Source organism: Dermochelys coriacea, chromosome 15, assembly GCF_009764565.3.
Source record: "Dermochelys coriacea isolate rDerCor1 chromosome 15, rDerCor1.pri.v4, whole genome shotgun sequence".
NCBI lineage: Eukaryota > Metazoa > Chordata > Testudines > Dermochelyidae > Dermochelys > Dermochelys coriacea.
The window spans coordinates 21,103,335-21,119,854 of record NC_050082.1 but is presented as its reverse complement, the minus strand read 5'-3'; the positions used below and the strand labels follow the sequence as shown (position 1 = coordinate 21,119,854).

Sequence of the window (16,520 nt, the reverse complement as noted above, 5' to 3'; positions counted from 1 at the left end):
TCTCTACCCTCTGACAAACAGAGGCTAGGGACACCATTCCTTACCCATCCTGGCTAATAGCCATTAATGGACTTAACCACCACGAATTTATCTAGTTCTCTTTTAAATCCTGTTATAGTCCTAGCCTTCATAACCTCGTCAGGCAAGGAGTTCCACCGGTTGACTGTGTGCTGTGTGAAGAAGGAACTTCCTTTTATTTGTTTTAAATCTGCTGCCCATTAATTTCATTTGGTGGCCCCTAGTTCTTATATTATGGGAACATGTAAATAACTTTTCCTTATTCACTTTCTTCACACCACTAATGATTTTATATACCTCTGTCATGAAGGAGGAAGGAAACTGACTCAAATAGAGAGGAGACAAGAGCCAGACCTAGGACATTGAGGGATAGACCATGGGCAGTAAACTGGGACAACGAATCCAGGGGGCAAAGACTGGGACTGGGAGGTGGCGAGTCAGACTGGAGGTTGGCAAGAAGGTGGAGACTCAGACTGGCTAGATACAAAGACTAGGTTTGGAAGCTAACAGGGCGTTAAACTACACAAGCAACCTTAATTCTGGGATTTCTTAACTTTTGATTACATGACTTTGCAACTTTAATAGTGTTTTTAATGTGCCTGAACTCAGCCCTAGTGCAGTTACACTGTTGTTGGAGGCTGTTCTAATATGGGTTAGGCTTGACAAAGCCCTGGCTGGGATGATTTACTTGGGGATTGGTCATGCTTTGAGCAGGGGGTTGAACTAGATGACCTCCTGAGGTCCCTTCTAAGCTTGATATTCTATTCTATGGGTAGCTATTTTTCTGTGCAGATACACCTGAATGTGCAGCATTGGCTAGAGCATTGCTTGATTCCCGCTGGACTGTTTTTTATACATTTTACATAGATTATTGCCCAAGACTGAGATAGTTGTAGCCATAACAATAGCACACAACATTTTTGTGTCAGCATTGCAAGGAAATTGTATAATTGGGTTGAAATATGCTGATAGTGGTACCTCTTTATGGGTTAGGAATCCACTGAAATTAGAAACTGAAAAGGTCTCATCGGTCTTCTAGTCCATCCCTTGGCTAGTACAAGATTCTTACTTACAGTCTGCCCACCCTTAGGAAATGATGTAAACCTTCCTCTTTGATAAAGTTTTTTCTACTCTAACCAGAATGATGCCCATCAAAACAATTACCCTGCCCCCTCAAATGTAAACAAAATATTCCCCAAGTAGAGTTTTCTGTAACTGGAAAATGAAGAGGAGCCAGAGGCTCCTTAAAGTCCACTAGAACAGGAGTTCTCAATGTGGAGTTCATGACCTTTAGAGATGGGGTGGCAAACAGATGTCGGTGGGTTATAACCACCTGGCCTTTTCCATATTATTAAATGGGAGGAAAGGGGTCCCAGCTACAGGGGAGAGAGGCCCAAGGGGGTTTATAGTACAGAACAGGTTGAGAGCCCATACAGGAGGGACTTTGCCAATCTAATGAACATGGATGGCACACAGCTAGTACAGAGCTGTGAGGCAGCATCAAACTTAAGAGAGACTGTGTTTTTCTACAGATTTTCCCAGTTCATTTTTCCTTTGTGTTTATTTTGCAATATCAGCTATTATTACAGCTTATCACCATTTCTAACATCTTTGAAAACCAGCCAAGACAACCTTGCTATATGCCTTTTGACAGAGTTTTGACTTGGAATTACTGGTTGTCTTGTTCCATTCTTAAAAAGAATAGCTGCTAAGTTACGTGGATGTGAGTCATAGTGGAAATATATTAACAAAATGGGCATAGCACTTCAAATGATGAAATAGATACAAGTGTAAATGTCTGGCATTGCTGCTGTTTTACAAGCTGATTGGGATAGGCACTTTATGCCTCAAAGTCCATCATTATGGAGAACACAGTAGCAGGACACACATCAAGGATTAATGCAATGGATTGGTGCATTGCTAAAGGCCTGTTCTGAAGATTTAAGTGGGACTTAAGTGTTGCGTAAATTCTGTTATGGAAGGCACATTTTAGCACTAGTTGGTCCCCAGCCTCTTCTGATTTTCCTATAGTCTCTATCAGATTAATGTTAGAGATAGGTTTCATGTAAAGACTTGTATACTCATAGTTTTTGTACTGCTTTAACTATATCAGTTTGAAACCAGTAGTGGATGCAGTCATATCAATATAAAGATGCTTATATCAGTGTAGCTTATTCCAATATGTTAAAATAAGCTATACAATTATAAGGCAGCCTTATATCAGTATAACTGTGTTCACACTAGGGGATTGTACTGGTATAAACCTAGCAGTACAAAAATCACACTCCTATCCAACCTAGATAAATCAGAACAAAAACTGTGTAGACCAAGCTTTACAGTCTCTCTAGGTGCTTATGGTAATACAAATAAAATAACAATAATAGGCAGGAAAAGTGCTCCAAAAATGTTAACATATCACTTGAGAAAAGGGCTGGAGCATAGATGATTGGTTTTGTGTCTTGACTCTTTCCCCCTGTCACCCACTGTCCCATCCTGAATATTTAATCGGATAAAACTATGTATGTTCCCCACAGTAAGCTGTCAGGCACAGCTAATGGGCCAGATTCTCAGCTGATGTAAATTTCATAGTTCCACTGACTTTAGTGAAAGTGTGTTGATTTACGCTGGCTGAGGACTTAGCTTGTTACATTTTATATTTTTGATTTATTTTCCTTCCGTAAAGGATTACATCTTTCCAATTTTACATAAAACTACTGTTTGGGCAATAAAGTAACCCTTGTTTGTTGTGGCACATTGAGTCTGTCTGAGTTATTGTCCTACAGCATGGAAAAAAACAGAAGGGAAGAGGATTTCACCCTGGTTTAATGTTTTCCACTAAAGTCCTGTGGCAAATCAAGAAGGAAATGTGATCCATGGCCAGAGCTGGCTGAAAATAGGAGGATCCCTTTTTATGAAAATGTTCAAGATTTTGAGAAAAAGTTTCATCCCAAAGAGGGACAAAACATCAAAATCCCCCAAATTTTCACCAAAAGGGATTTAAGAGAAAGCCAAAAAGGAATTGTTCAGCTTCCCATCAGTGAAACTGATGAGCATTTGCTTCTTCGAACACCCAACTCTGACAGCAGGAGCGGTGCTACCCATCCACTGGCCCTGGGGAGAAGGCAGAGATCTACAAAAGTTTCAATGAATTTGCACTAGATTTGACAGAACACTTCATTAGGCTGAATAAGCATTTTCTGAAGAAACTAAGTGTAGCTGGAAAATTTCTGATCAGCTCCAATCATAGGATATATTTGCTGATAAAGGAGTGAGCTATGGGTGTTAATAGTTAGTTAATTGATAAGGTGCTAGTAGCTGGCATTCAAGAATATATAACACAATTCCTGAGTTTTGTAGGAGCAAAAAAACAAGGTTGTGGATTGCAAATGGCTTCCTTTGACAGCTCTTATATCCACTCTTAAGACCTGACACTCAAGCTCTTTGGGAAGATTTCTGAGGCCCTCCCGCATGTATCCAAAATCTGAGCATGTCCTCAGGTATTAAGTGAGGGTAACACTTGCTGGAGAAGGAATCACACCAGGGATCCTGTCCAGGCTGGCTTCAGAGAATGTGATTCTTGAATGCATGAGCTGCACCATTGTCTATGTATATTTTACATTAGAGGACAAAGACCACATTATTTTCTTGGTTACACTGGGCAAACTGGAAAAACCTCTGCCAAAGTTGATGGTGTTACACTGGTGTGTATGACAGCAGAATTTGACCCTATGTTTTGTTTTGCTTAGTTCTTCCCCAAATGTCTGCAAGGAACCTAGGTTTGGCTGCATATCAACAGGGAGGAAAATCCCAGGCTCTTCAATTTCCTATTGCAGGCAGATATGTCCAGAGAGGATGGACCAGAGACAGCAATGCCTGATACTACTTCTTTTCACAGGTTGGATAACAGAATCACCTTTGCCTGAGTGGGTGAGTTGCAAGACTTTTGCAATTCCCTAGTGGTGACTAGATTATTGTACCAGTATTTCATTTTATCCATGCATTGGAGAAACAAAACCCAAGTGAAGCAATTTCTGGTGAAGGGGAACCCAAGACTTTGTTGAGGGGTGAATGGGAGTTTATAGCACTATTACTTTCATCTGTACAGGAGGATTTTGACTATTGTAACAGGATTGAGCCTGTATACTCCTAGGTGATTGGGGAAAGGTACAGAAAGGCTGCCCCATGCTAAGCAGGGACCTTTTATACTCTGTGACTGTCAGATCTGAAGGAATGAAAACCACTGGATAGCTTTGTCGTAGCTAAGGTAATGATTCTTGTTGACTGTTTTCCTGTTGCTGGGAGAAATAGGAAGAGTCACATTGTCTGACATCTAAGGAGATTCTGCAAGTAATTTGCCTGAGTCAGCAGGCCCTTTGCTACAGCTTGCAGATAGAAGGAAGCAGCCAGAATTCTGCTATCTGCATCATACCTCCAGGAGAGTACCAGCATAATGTCTAGAAAGAGGAAGGGGTTTTCATGCCATACTTTTATATATAAATAACATGTATATGGCTTCATTCTTCATGATGTTCTTCCTTCCTGATTGGTTCTTTACTACCTCCCTCTTTCCTAACTGCAGGTTGTCACTTCTCTAAACCCATCTTCTCCCTAGCCGCTTAAAGTTAACACCTCTTTATTTCAGAAATTGGCTTTTTAAAAAAAAAAAAATTTATACTCCACTAATTGGCTTTTTCACACTCTGAACTTCTTTTGCTGCCTTTTGCATGCAACTGGAACCCTTTCACCGTTTAATCCCCACTTTTCACACTCTGATTACACTATTCTCTCCTTCCTTCCTTTTATTTCATTTCCAGATTGGTTTGTTCCCTTTTGCTACAGCTCTGGTGCTAAAAATCACTCTCTGAATTTCTATATCTGCCATTTGCAAAATAAGGATTCAATCCTGTAAACATTTATGCACATTCCTAGTTTTATGCGTGAAGTCAGTGAAACGTGTAGCAGTGTTGCCAACTCTCTCACATTTTATGGATCTCATGATATTAGGGTGTTTCTTAAAGCCCATATCCCTGAATCCATATGATGAGAGTTTCAGCTTTCATTTTAAAATAAAATTTAAGTTTCTAGATCTCTTGTTTGTGGAACAGTTGGAAAATACAAACTCTACAGATTCAGGAACCAGGAGGCAAATAGAAACAACCCAACATTTATTATTTTTAAAAAATCTCATAATTTTCAAGACAGTCTGATTTGTTGGAGGCTGACTCATGAGTTCTGAAAATTTGGAGTTGGCAATACTCGACTGAAAATTAAGCATGTTTATAAATGTTTTCAGGAGCACAGTCTGTCATTATTGATTATTACTACTACACTTTGCCCAAGATTTTTGTTAACTCTAAACCTAAAAGTCAGCAAGATGGGCTGCACGTAACTAACAGAACAATACTGCATGCAATGCATTCAAAAGGTTGAAAAGAAGAATACCAGGGAGCCAAAGCCATGCTGCCCCAAATATATTTTAGGAACATCTGATCCCTACTGGAAAAAATATTTCTCTAAATATGTTTATAAAACAAAATCTTTACATATATTCAAAAGAAAAACTTTAATGAACAGACTTTGATCTGCAAATGTAATTAGCATTAGAATTAGAGATGGAATTAAAAGCATTAATTCAAATCCCACTCCAGATTTTTCTTATCAGTGCTGTAATTCTAACAGTGCCTGTGGCAGATTCAGAAATCGGAAGAAAGGGACAAGGGCAGTAGGTCTCCCACTGGCAAAAAAAAAAAAAAATAAAAATAAAAATAAAGAGAGAGAGGAGTGTGAGATGGAATTAATCTATAATATCCTCAACCCAACACTGTTTTTAAGGTATGAATTATTTATCTTCCAATCTCCTCAAAATGCCAGTAGAGCTGTAAGCACCATTACTTTGATCTTACGGTGCTTTCTGACACCACAGCAACTACAGTAAGATTGCAGCTAAAACCTATAGGCTTCAGGTTTATTTAACTTTCATAACGGCGCACATCTCAACAGCTGGTTGCTTTCCAGTAATTTGGAGGGTAACCTATTTGTGTCAAGCTGTTGCTTACTTCATATTCCTATCAGGATGGACATGTGTACAGGACCAAGTTCTGCTTACAGTTATACCAATCTAAGCTTTGAGTTACTCCAGATTTGCAGTGGTGTAACAGTGAGCAGAGTTTGACCTGTGGTACACAGAACATGAACTGAAGCAGAAAGGTTAAAATGGTCTTCTTTGTAATGTGTGGTCCTTTGTATTAAGATAGCTAATCAGTGTTTGAAAGGATGTTTGAATTTAGGATTAACCTCTTTGCCTAGTACCATGAGCATCAGAGCATACAGACTTTCAGACAAAGCTTTTTGTTTAGTCAACAGTAATACCCTCTTGTGCCCTTTTCAAAGGGGAAGCGAAGGCTGCAATGTGCTTTAATTCATATATAGCCATAGGTATAAACACATAGGGCCCTTAGGTCTATTCATGAACACATTTTCCAAATGTGCTTCTCAGTAGTCATGATAAAGCTGTAAAAACCTTCCAAACCGGTGACATACATTCAGTATAATAGAGTGTATTCTGGCTAACTAAATGACTGGACTGTCTGCTGCCAGTCAAAGGTTAAAGCTGATATTCATAACGTATTTCAAATCTATTTCCAGCTTATTCTCTTTCTAAACTGTCCCCATGTTCTCTTTAAAATATATGTAAACACTTGAAATTTACCTACTCACCATGGAATATGTCCATCCTTTGACCAGTGCATTAATGGATTTTTTTAACTTTTTTATTTATTTTTGGAGGGTGGGTTGGGGGTTGCTTGTTTTTTGTTGGTTTGTTTTGCTTGATTGTATTACATTTACAGCTTTCACCTTCTCCCCCCTCCCACCCCCTGCAAGAAAGATAATAACTTCAGTGGGAACAAAGGCTGAGAGGCTGAGCAAAAGGCAGCTGTAAGAGTCTTATCAAAGCCCTAACAGAGTGGGAATAATTATTCACACTCTGTTGGGGGTTCCAGCAAGACCATCTGAGGAAAAGGATCACTCGGTCTTTTCAACAAGAGAAATTAAAAGAAAACCACAAGAAATTCAGGGGTGGGGGAGGCCTGAGGGAAAGATGTGAAAACTCCTCCCCTACTTTCTACACTGTATTAGCTGCCCATTCCTAAGACCAGGTTGTGCCAGATAATGACAGGAGTAGTCATTTCTTAACAGATTTCTATTAATAACCTTCGTGAAATGACAAATAAAAGAGTTGAAAACCTGACCTTTCCCTTTTTATGAGTCCAACTGAACTGAGGTGTTCTGTTCCTCTTCCAACACTGACCCGATTGCTCAGTCTGCATATACAGGTCCAAAAAATATTCAAAACTACCTCTGGGTCGGCCTGGTCTTTCAATCCGCTGATTTCAGCTGTGGTTAGTAATTGCCATCAAGAGAGTATTTAGCAACAGCTCTTTAAAAAAGCTCTTTTAAAAAGCCAATTGATAATTAAATAAGTATTAGGAATTGTACAGCCATAGCATTTGCAGCAGCTAAGGTACTTTCTATAGTAAATAAAAGGAGGTATAATATATTTAAGGTACTTATATGGGCCCTGTTACCTCAGTATTTGAATCCGTCACAATCTGTAATGTATTTGTCCTCTCGACACCCCAGCGATGTAGAAGAATAATATTTAAAGAATAATTTCTCCGTTCTACAAATGGGGGAACTGAGGTGTAGAGAGACCAAGTCACTTGCCCAAAGTCACACAGGATGCCTGTGTGAATGCCAGATTTGAATGCAAGTCCGCCCAGTTTTAGCCGAATGCCCTAACCACAGAACAATCTACCTTATTTATTTATCTTAGAGAGAGCCACTTGAAAAACGTTCAAAATCTGATATGTTCCATGGAAATTTTGACCAAAGAAAGGACAAATTGCATGTTTTTTGCAATTTTTTTTTTTTTTTTGGACTGACTATAATCTGTGGTAGAACAAACACCTTTGTAAGGGCCTACTGTGTGCTGTCGCCTGGAGGCAACCCTTGATGTACTAGAATATTAGGCAAAGAATGTTTTGGCATTTCCCCTCCCAATTTACCTGTAATCCAGGTTCCCACTCCAACGTGCAGCGATGAAAAGACCCCTAGAGAGAGCTCACATTCCTTATCAGAGTTCCCTTAAATGTGGCATGCTAAGGGGTCACTTATACTTAACGCAGGCTTCAGTTTAACTGGTGTTGCTACAAAGATTGATTCAGAGATAGCAATCTCCAGGTTTGACTCTGAAATATTTTGTATTATGGCTTTCTTCAGAAAACTGCTTGCACTCACTGGATGGAGTGTGCTGCCACATTTGTTCAAACAACTCACAATCAGCTAATTCAGCATGTTATTCCATTCTATAGATGTTTTGTTTAATAAATATTAATACAGCATTTGTGAAGGTTGCTTTACATTAGTGCATGATTCATGTCAACACTGGCAAGTTTGAAATCTTCAGCTGTAGTGAAAGATCATTGTTGGTCCTTATGTGAGTGGGAATTATTTTTACAAATAGATCCATGTTTAAAATTGCTGGCTGATTTTCATTAGAGATAGGTCTGTATAACGGCTGAGATATCCTTAGCAGGTTCATTCACAGTTTCTTGAGGCTCACTCTACAATTAGACATGCCCACAAGGACATCCCTCTTCCCCCCTCCCACTCCCGATGAGCAGGCAGAAGACTCCAGATCATGACTATCATCTACCCTTCTCCAACACACTAAGGATGAGACTATCCAAGCCCTGGACTGTGCAAAGGATAAGGGAGAGTAAGGCCCCACCTTACTCCCTATTCAAGTTCTGACTCTGGCTCTGATGAGGAGAACATAGGCTGCTTCCCTATATTCCCCCCCATTGTGAGCAAGTAGGTGGAGAGGAGCAGGGAGTTGTAGTCCTGTTCACCAGATGGAGTATCTGGCCAGCTCTCTGACTCTCAATTTTTTTCTCTGATCAGATTCTGAAACAGGACAGAGTGTAAGGGTACAATATAGCCCTAAGAGACGCAAGAGGCTGCATCTCCCCAGTTACTATTGTGGTGTCCAGGGAGCTCTGTACCACTAATTGCCTTTGTGGGTCTGTGAGGGGTGAAATTCATTTAACCCTACAGGTTATTTTGGGTTTGTGCATCATGGCCCCCCCCCCCCCCCCTTTAGCAAACTTCAGAAACAGTATCTTTGGGCATGGGTACCATTCCCGTTAGAATAACTGTCTCATATGGCATTATGGGAGGGCAGAGCCTGTGACCCTACCCCAGGAATAAGATATTGGGGGGGTTAGCTCCAGCATCCCTAACTCAGCATTCTATGGCTACAGGAGATTGAGCATTCCTGTCTCTGAACAGGGAGAAACCCTGACTACAGTTTCTGGGGCCTGGGCAGGTGAATTTATTTGTCCAGATAGGGCACAAGCTCATGCTTTATAAATACAAAATGTCTGACTATGAAGAAATGGCAACCAGACTACAAGATGGCACGTATACAATAAGGAACAATTGTGCATTGGCTGAAGGGATGAACTAGATGACCCTAAGATCCCACAGACAAACCAGTAGTATCTAGATGCCCCAGCAATGATTGGGGCCCCATTGTTCTAGGTTCTGTATAAACTATAAACACACAGTAAGAGACAAAGCAAAGGACAGGAGGGGAAGCAAAGTCACAGAAAGAGAAAGTGACTTGTTGGAGGTCAGTGGCAGAGCTGGAACTAGAACCCAGTTCTCTTGAGTTTGATGTAATGCTTTCCCCACTGGCTGTGCTGAATCTGTGTGCTCAGTCTGGTTGGGTCCATGTTAGTAAACAGTAAATCTCCAGCAAAAAATTGCTTCTGCAATATTCTGTTATAAATATGTTATAAATGTGCTGGATACCAAGGGAAAGTGTTCTCTAGTGTCAAAAATTGTTGGTTTTTTTTTTAAATAAAAATACTTTCAAAAAGAAAGAGGATTTTTTTCCTTATTTTAAGGGGGAAAAAAGCAGCAGGGAGTTGCTTTTCTAAATCCATGCCCTTTAAAATCCAGCTCAGAATACCCTGTTAATTTATTATCTCTTTCTTTCGTAGCATCATTTTTTTTAAAAAAAAAATGCCCATCCCATTGCAGATCTGTGGCTAAGTTATTCTTAGACCCAGTTCAGTGGTGGAGAAATTACAAACAAATTTTTCCCCAGTAGCAGTGACTGGTGACCACATGGAAGAAGCCTGCTGATTTTTCCACCAAAGCAAACTAAAGCAGATAAGGTTTGTTTCTCTCCACTGACACACAACGTAAGGATGTGCCACTGGTGGACTCCCTGTGCCACAGCTATTGTTAGCAGGTCAAAGCACTGAATATCAATAGACTAATTCTTTCACCCCTTCAACTCGATCTCTGACTGGAATGTAAACTTCTGTTGCACAGCTTTCACCTTTGGCCTTCACCATCTTCATGGCTCCACACTTCAAAGAATGCTGTTCATGTAGAAAATGCCTTATTGAAGGAATGGTCATAGCTACACAATTATTTCAAAACACTCCACATTGTATTTCAGCTAAGGACAGGAGAACTGGCTAAAGTCTGAATCACTTTCAAGATCCAGATCTAAATCCTAAGGTTTAGAAATATGAAAGTCAAAACTACAATAGTCCAAACTGACAGCGCCTATTTTTTGCTCCTTGAAATGTGGGGAATTAAAGAGCTGCTCTCAGTTTGACTACTCACCTTTCCATTTTTGAGGCACCCAACAAAGTTATCTGTGCTAATGAATACATTTTTTGATTGTTGGATTACACAGATTATTTTCTGTCATCTTCCAGTCCTTTAAACAATTGCTTCCTTTGAAATCCCTTACTCAAGAAACATATGACCTTACAACACTCTTATTTCTCTTTTGTATTTAACATCACAGGCCTCTATCTGGTTATACACAATATGGGGAGTGCTACAGGTCAGGGTTGTGAGGTGGTAGCTTAAAGCACAGAGTGCTCGATCATTGAAGTTAACACAGGAGATACAAAAGGAGAGGAACTTGGAAGATGATTTAAAAGTAAACACTTTTTTAAAAGATCAAATATAATCATGGGTAGTTTTAAAGCTTCATAAACAAGAAACGTCATTGAGTATATGCAGGACAAGGTATAAATTTGTGGGGACAGCAGGTAATGAGATGAGTTATGAAACAAATATTAAACCAATCTAAAATGAGAACTGATTTGGAGAGAAGCCAGTGGGTCCCTATTTGGTTGGAATTTATATTGACAACTATATCCTGAGCTCTTTGTGCTCCCCCAAACACTCTCTTGTTGGCCCCTTAATACTTTCCTATCATGACTCTCCCATGAATCTTCCTATTGTGAATCCTCACCTGACCAGCCTGTCTTCTTCAACATTCTGCTCTCCTCCTAAGTCGTATTCAGCTGCTTCTCTAGGGATTTTGGCACTTCCACTTTCAATTGTGCATGCAGTCATGAAAGCTGGTCTAGAGCACTGAAGAGAGAAAATGAAGTCACTGCCCCAGAGCCTAGCAGAGAAGCAGCTAGTCCCTGCCACTAATACTAATAAAAAGAAAAGGAGTACTTGTGGCACCTTAGAGACTAACAAATTTATTAGAGCATAAGCTTTCGTGAGCATCCGATGAAGTGAGCTGTAGCTCACGAAAGCTTATGCTCTAATAAATTTGATAGTCTCTAAGGTGCCACAAGTACTCCTTTTCTTTTTGCGAATACAGACTAACACGGCTGCTACTCTGAAAACTAATACTAATAAATACTTTACATTTCTGTAGTGTCTTCAATCAGAGGATCACAAAGCACTTTACAAACAGGAGTTAACTTGCCTTCTTAGCACCCCATGCAAGGTGGTAAGTATCACATGGGGGAAACTGAGGTACAGAGATATTCAATCCTCTGAGGTGTTGACAACCTGCTGAGATATGCTGAATACTCTCAATTTCAAATGAAGGCACAGACCGGATTTACACACAGTGGGGCATATCTTCACAGGTGGGAGTTTTGTGCAAGTCCTGGATGTAGGATTTTGCCTGTTGTATGGAATTTAGGTTGGGATTTAAGTGCAGAGAAATGCTTTGGGCATAACAGGTTTGAAATAATAAAACAATCATAACTAAATCTTACTTTCGGTTTAAGATTTCTGTTGACAGAATCATGTAGTCAAAACCCAAAATTATAATTCATCAGAAATATTTTGTTTCCTTTTTCTCTGCCAATGGTCCATATTCATTCCATGTACATAGTAAACTATAAATCAGAGCTAATCAAGAACTATATTTTCTGTTTCATGGGAAATGGCACAATTTAAAAAAAAATTCCATTCCAAAATTGAATAGAAACAAAACACTTACAATTGACTGAAAAACAAAATTCTGAAAAAATCATTCGTTTCAGGTGAATTGAAATGGTTAGTTTTGATCAAATCAAAACAATTTGTTCCCATTTTGATCTTGTAAATCATTACAATTTTTTAAAATAAAAAATGTTTTTTGTTTCTCAAAGTAGTTTCAAATTAAAAAAATTAAAATGTTCCATTCCAAAGATGTCAAAATAAGAAGTTTCAACATGATCAAAGTGCTTCATTTAGATTTTTCTTTACAAAATGTCGAAATTGATGCTTTTTTGAAATGTTTCAATTTTGATGAAAATGACGTTTGTCAGAAAACGTTTAGACAAAGATTTCTGACCAGCTCTGCTATAAATCTGAGCTATAATCCAGTCAATAAGAAATTACAGACTAGATTCTGATTGCCTTCGAATAGTACCATGAATTCAACAGGACAAGTAGTGGAGTCAGGTACTACTCTATGGGTATGTCTACATTGCGATAAAAAACCCTCAGCACCAAATCTCAGTGCCTGGGTCAGCTGACTCAGGTTTGCAGGCTTCGGGCTACAGAGCTAAAAATACTAGTGTAGACGCTCAGGCTGGAGCCCATGCTCTGAGGCCTTGGCTACACTTGCGAGTTATAGTGCAATAAAGGAGCCCTGGATGCACTAGCTCACTACCCGTCCACACTGGCAAGGCACGTAGAGCGCTACAGCGCTGCTGGTACTCCACCTCGGCGAGTGGAATAACATTTGCTGCACCTTGGCTACAACATCTGGGTTTCAGTGTGAAAGAGGTGTTGCATTACTGCGCTCTGATCGGCCTCCGGAAACGTCCATAATCCCCTTAAGTTAAGTGGCCACTCTTGTCATTGTTTTTGAATTGCTGCAGGAATGTGGATATGCCCTTTCAAAGCTCCGTTTCTGACAACCGGCTGCTTATCTGCTTCGAGACAAAGCAAGCATTAATGTGGAATGCTGTGTGTGAGAGAGAGAGGCGGGGGAGGAAGAGGGGTCTGCTGCTGTCTGAACTTACAAGACAGCATGCTGACATGCTCTTAGCCCCCCAAAAACTCACTCTCTCTCCCCCCACATACACACAACACACTCCCTGTCACGCTCCACCCCACCCCACCCCCCATTTGAAAAGCACGTTGCAGTCACTTGCATGCTGGGATAGCCACCTATAATGCACCTCTCCCAATGCCACTGCAAGTGCTGCAAATGTGGCCATGCCAGTGCGCTTGCAGCTGTCAGTGTGGACAGACTGCAGCGCTTTCTCTACTGCGCTCGCCGAAGGCGGGTTTAACTCACACCGCTCTACATCTGCAAGTGTAGCCATGTCCCTAGACTCTCCCCTTTCACAGGGTCTTTTATAGCCCTTCAGCCTGAGCCCCGCGAGCTTGAGTCAGCTGACCCAAGTCAGCTGTGTGTCTTTTATTGCAGTGTAGACATATCCTATAGGCGTACAGGGTTTCAGAATCTGACTTTATACATATAGTATGAAAAGCAGTAATTGCTGAGAAATCAGATGACAGGCAATTAAAAGTAGGGTGACCGTACAGCAAATATGAAAAATCAGGACAGAGGGTGAGTGGTAATAGGCACCTCTATAAGACAAAGCCCAAATATCGGGACTGTCCCTATAAAATCAGGACATCTGGTCACCCTAATTAAAAGTACTACCTCAATGTATCCAAAACCAATTGAAGTTAGTGGGAATCTTTCCATTGATTTCATTGGATTCTGAATGAGGCCCTGAGGGCCACATTTTAAAAGAGCTCAGCTCTCATTTAGGCATCCAAATAAACAGCCAGATTTTTGGAAAAGCTCAGCATGTTGGCTGTTTTGAAAATCTGGCAAAAAATGTCACAATGGGAGCTCCTGAGCGCTGGGCACTTTTAAAAATATGACTCTTATTTAGATACCTAAATGGGAAATCTCACACTGCTTCCACTGAACACTTGAAAATCTGGCTCTGAGCTCTCTGAAAAAAATCTGTCTCCACCTGCTCAGAAAGGCCAATTTCCCAAAGCTGTTGCTTCATTCTGAGCAACACTTTTCCACGGTATTGGCTATGGGGGAACAGCAGCAAATTCTGTGCCACCATGTCAAAGAATGGTGTAAACTGTACCGTCAGGCTCATCACATTTACTGTGCGTGTATATATATTAACAAATACACAATAGTGTAGTGTGGTATAATGGTTTTATCCTTTAAGTTACTCACAAAAGACTTTGCCATGTGTGAGTAATACAGTTGTCCCAGGAAAGTACCAAAAAAGCCTTTATAACACCCTACAGCACATGTCACATATTCTCCCAAGTAGTAGGGAGCCCAACTTTTGCACATCTCAAAGCTGGGCCTTACATGTGATAGAAGAAAAGGGCAATGCTGTGGTTAAGGCACAGGACTTAAGGTCAGGAGCCCTACATTCAGTTCCTATCCAAACTTACTATGTGACCTTGGGCAAGTCACTTCGCCTTTCTGTGCCTCAATTTCCCCAGCTGTAAAATGGTAAAAATCTTCACCTTCCTCAACAGGACTGTTGTGAGGCTTAATTAGCCAAAGTGCTTGGAAGTCCTCAGCTAGAAGGAGCTATAGAAGAACAAGTAAGTCAGACAAAAAAGGTAAGCAATATGCCTAACTGTCTGTACAAATACAGCTTGTATGTATAGTTCCAAAGTTTTGCACATGCAAATTTGGATGCCACAATACAGAGGCCAAATTTGAAAATATCCTTTTGATTTGAAAACACACTATTATTTCACAATCACTGAATTTTCCCCAATACTCACCCATCTCTATAGGAAAGTAACAAGAGCTTATTTATAGTTATGGTCACAGGGGGCTCTTAGATAGAAGAATGTCCCTTTGACTCACTGCAGAGTGATTTGAAACAGGAGGCTGTTCTGACAGGAGGCTGAAATGCTTTAATCATTAATTGGATTGTGGCTGGTTTTGCAAAGAATGCATTACATATCCTTTTGGGGACAGCATGTGGTATGCACTGGCCATTACTTCATAAACGTTTATGTTTAACCTGTTAATTTTGTGCATAGAAGGTGCTCAGGACATCAGAGTGTGCCATGTGGACTGGACTAGATGACCTCTCAAGGTCACTTCCAATCCTACCATTCGATATGCTTTTTGTATGTGATTTGGGTTTTTTTCCCTTGTATTCAGATCACAGTGGAGTAAGTCTAACAATTTGCATCTAGTGACCAGGGGATTTTTGTCTACCTCACAAAATTCCTCAGGAGAGCAGAGCTCTACTCTCCATCCTCCTGTCTGATTGCAAATCATGCATCGCTTGACAGAGCAGCATGGAAAAGCTTGCTCAACTCTCCCTGTCTCTAGCAAGTTTGTGCCAGCCTGTGGCTTCCACCAGTCATAAATGCACAACAAATTCACCTAAAATAAAAAACAAGGAACACTTTGCAAAAACATTGGGGCACTCTGGGTAATGCCAAGTAGGCACAAAAATCTTTAGCCATGCCCACAATGCACCAAAATTAGGCGTGCCCATCCCTGGGTACCAGGCAGTCATGGATGCACCTGGCTCTATCCCCTGGAAATCATTTAGGAAACTAATTGAAAATGACGCACCTGCTTAGATGCCAAAACTGCTTTGAAAGTTCTGGCCCTAGCTTCCAGAGCATTGCAAGGAAAAAATATTTTGTTCCCTGTGGTATTTGATCTTACACAGACCTACAAGTTCACCGTAACCCCTTACACATCCAAGGGTTAACAAACAAGCAAACAACAGACTTTAATCTTCTGAAATAGGCACCTCTCCAAGAACATAGAATGCCATCCAAAAGCTCTATGGAAGAGTCACTGAAAACTTGCATAAATGACTGAAGTGCTAGTACCGCTGAAAAGGATCTGGGAGTTATAGTGAACCACCAACTGAATATGAGGTGTCAATGTGCTGCAGCTGCAAAAAACGTTGATATCATTCTGGCACGGGAGGTAATTGTCCTGCTCTACTCGGCACTAGTGAGGCTCCAGCTGGAGTACTGTGTCCAAGTCAGGGCACCACAGTTTAGGAAGGATGTGGCCAAATTGGAAAGAGTCCAGAGGAGAGCAACAAAAATGAAAAAAGGTTTAGAAAACCTGACCTATGAGGAAAGGTTGAAAAAACTGGGCATGTTTAGTCTTTTGAAAACAAGACTGAGCG

General features: G+C 40.5%; 1 long non-coding RNA gene across 1 annotated transcript in view; it reads left to right on the top strand.

Moving 5' to 3' along the window:
- LOC122456804 overlaps positions 1–16,520 on the top strand; it is a 30,019-nt gene that overhangs the window by 10,384 nt on the left and 3,115 nt on the right. The window contains exon 3 of the long non-coding RNA XR_006275883.1: positions 14,881–14,967. This is a non-coding gene — a long non-coding RNA (uncharacterized LOC122456804). The remainder of the gene's footprint in view (positions 1–14,880; positions 14,968–16,520) is intronic.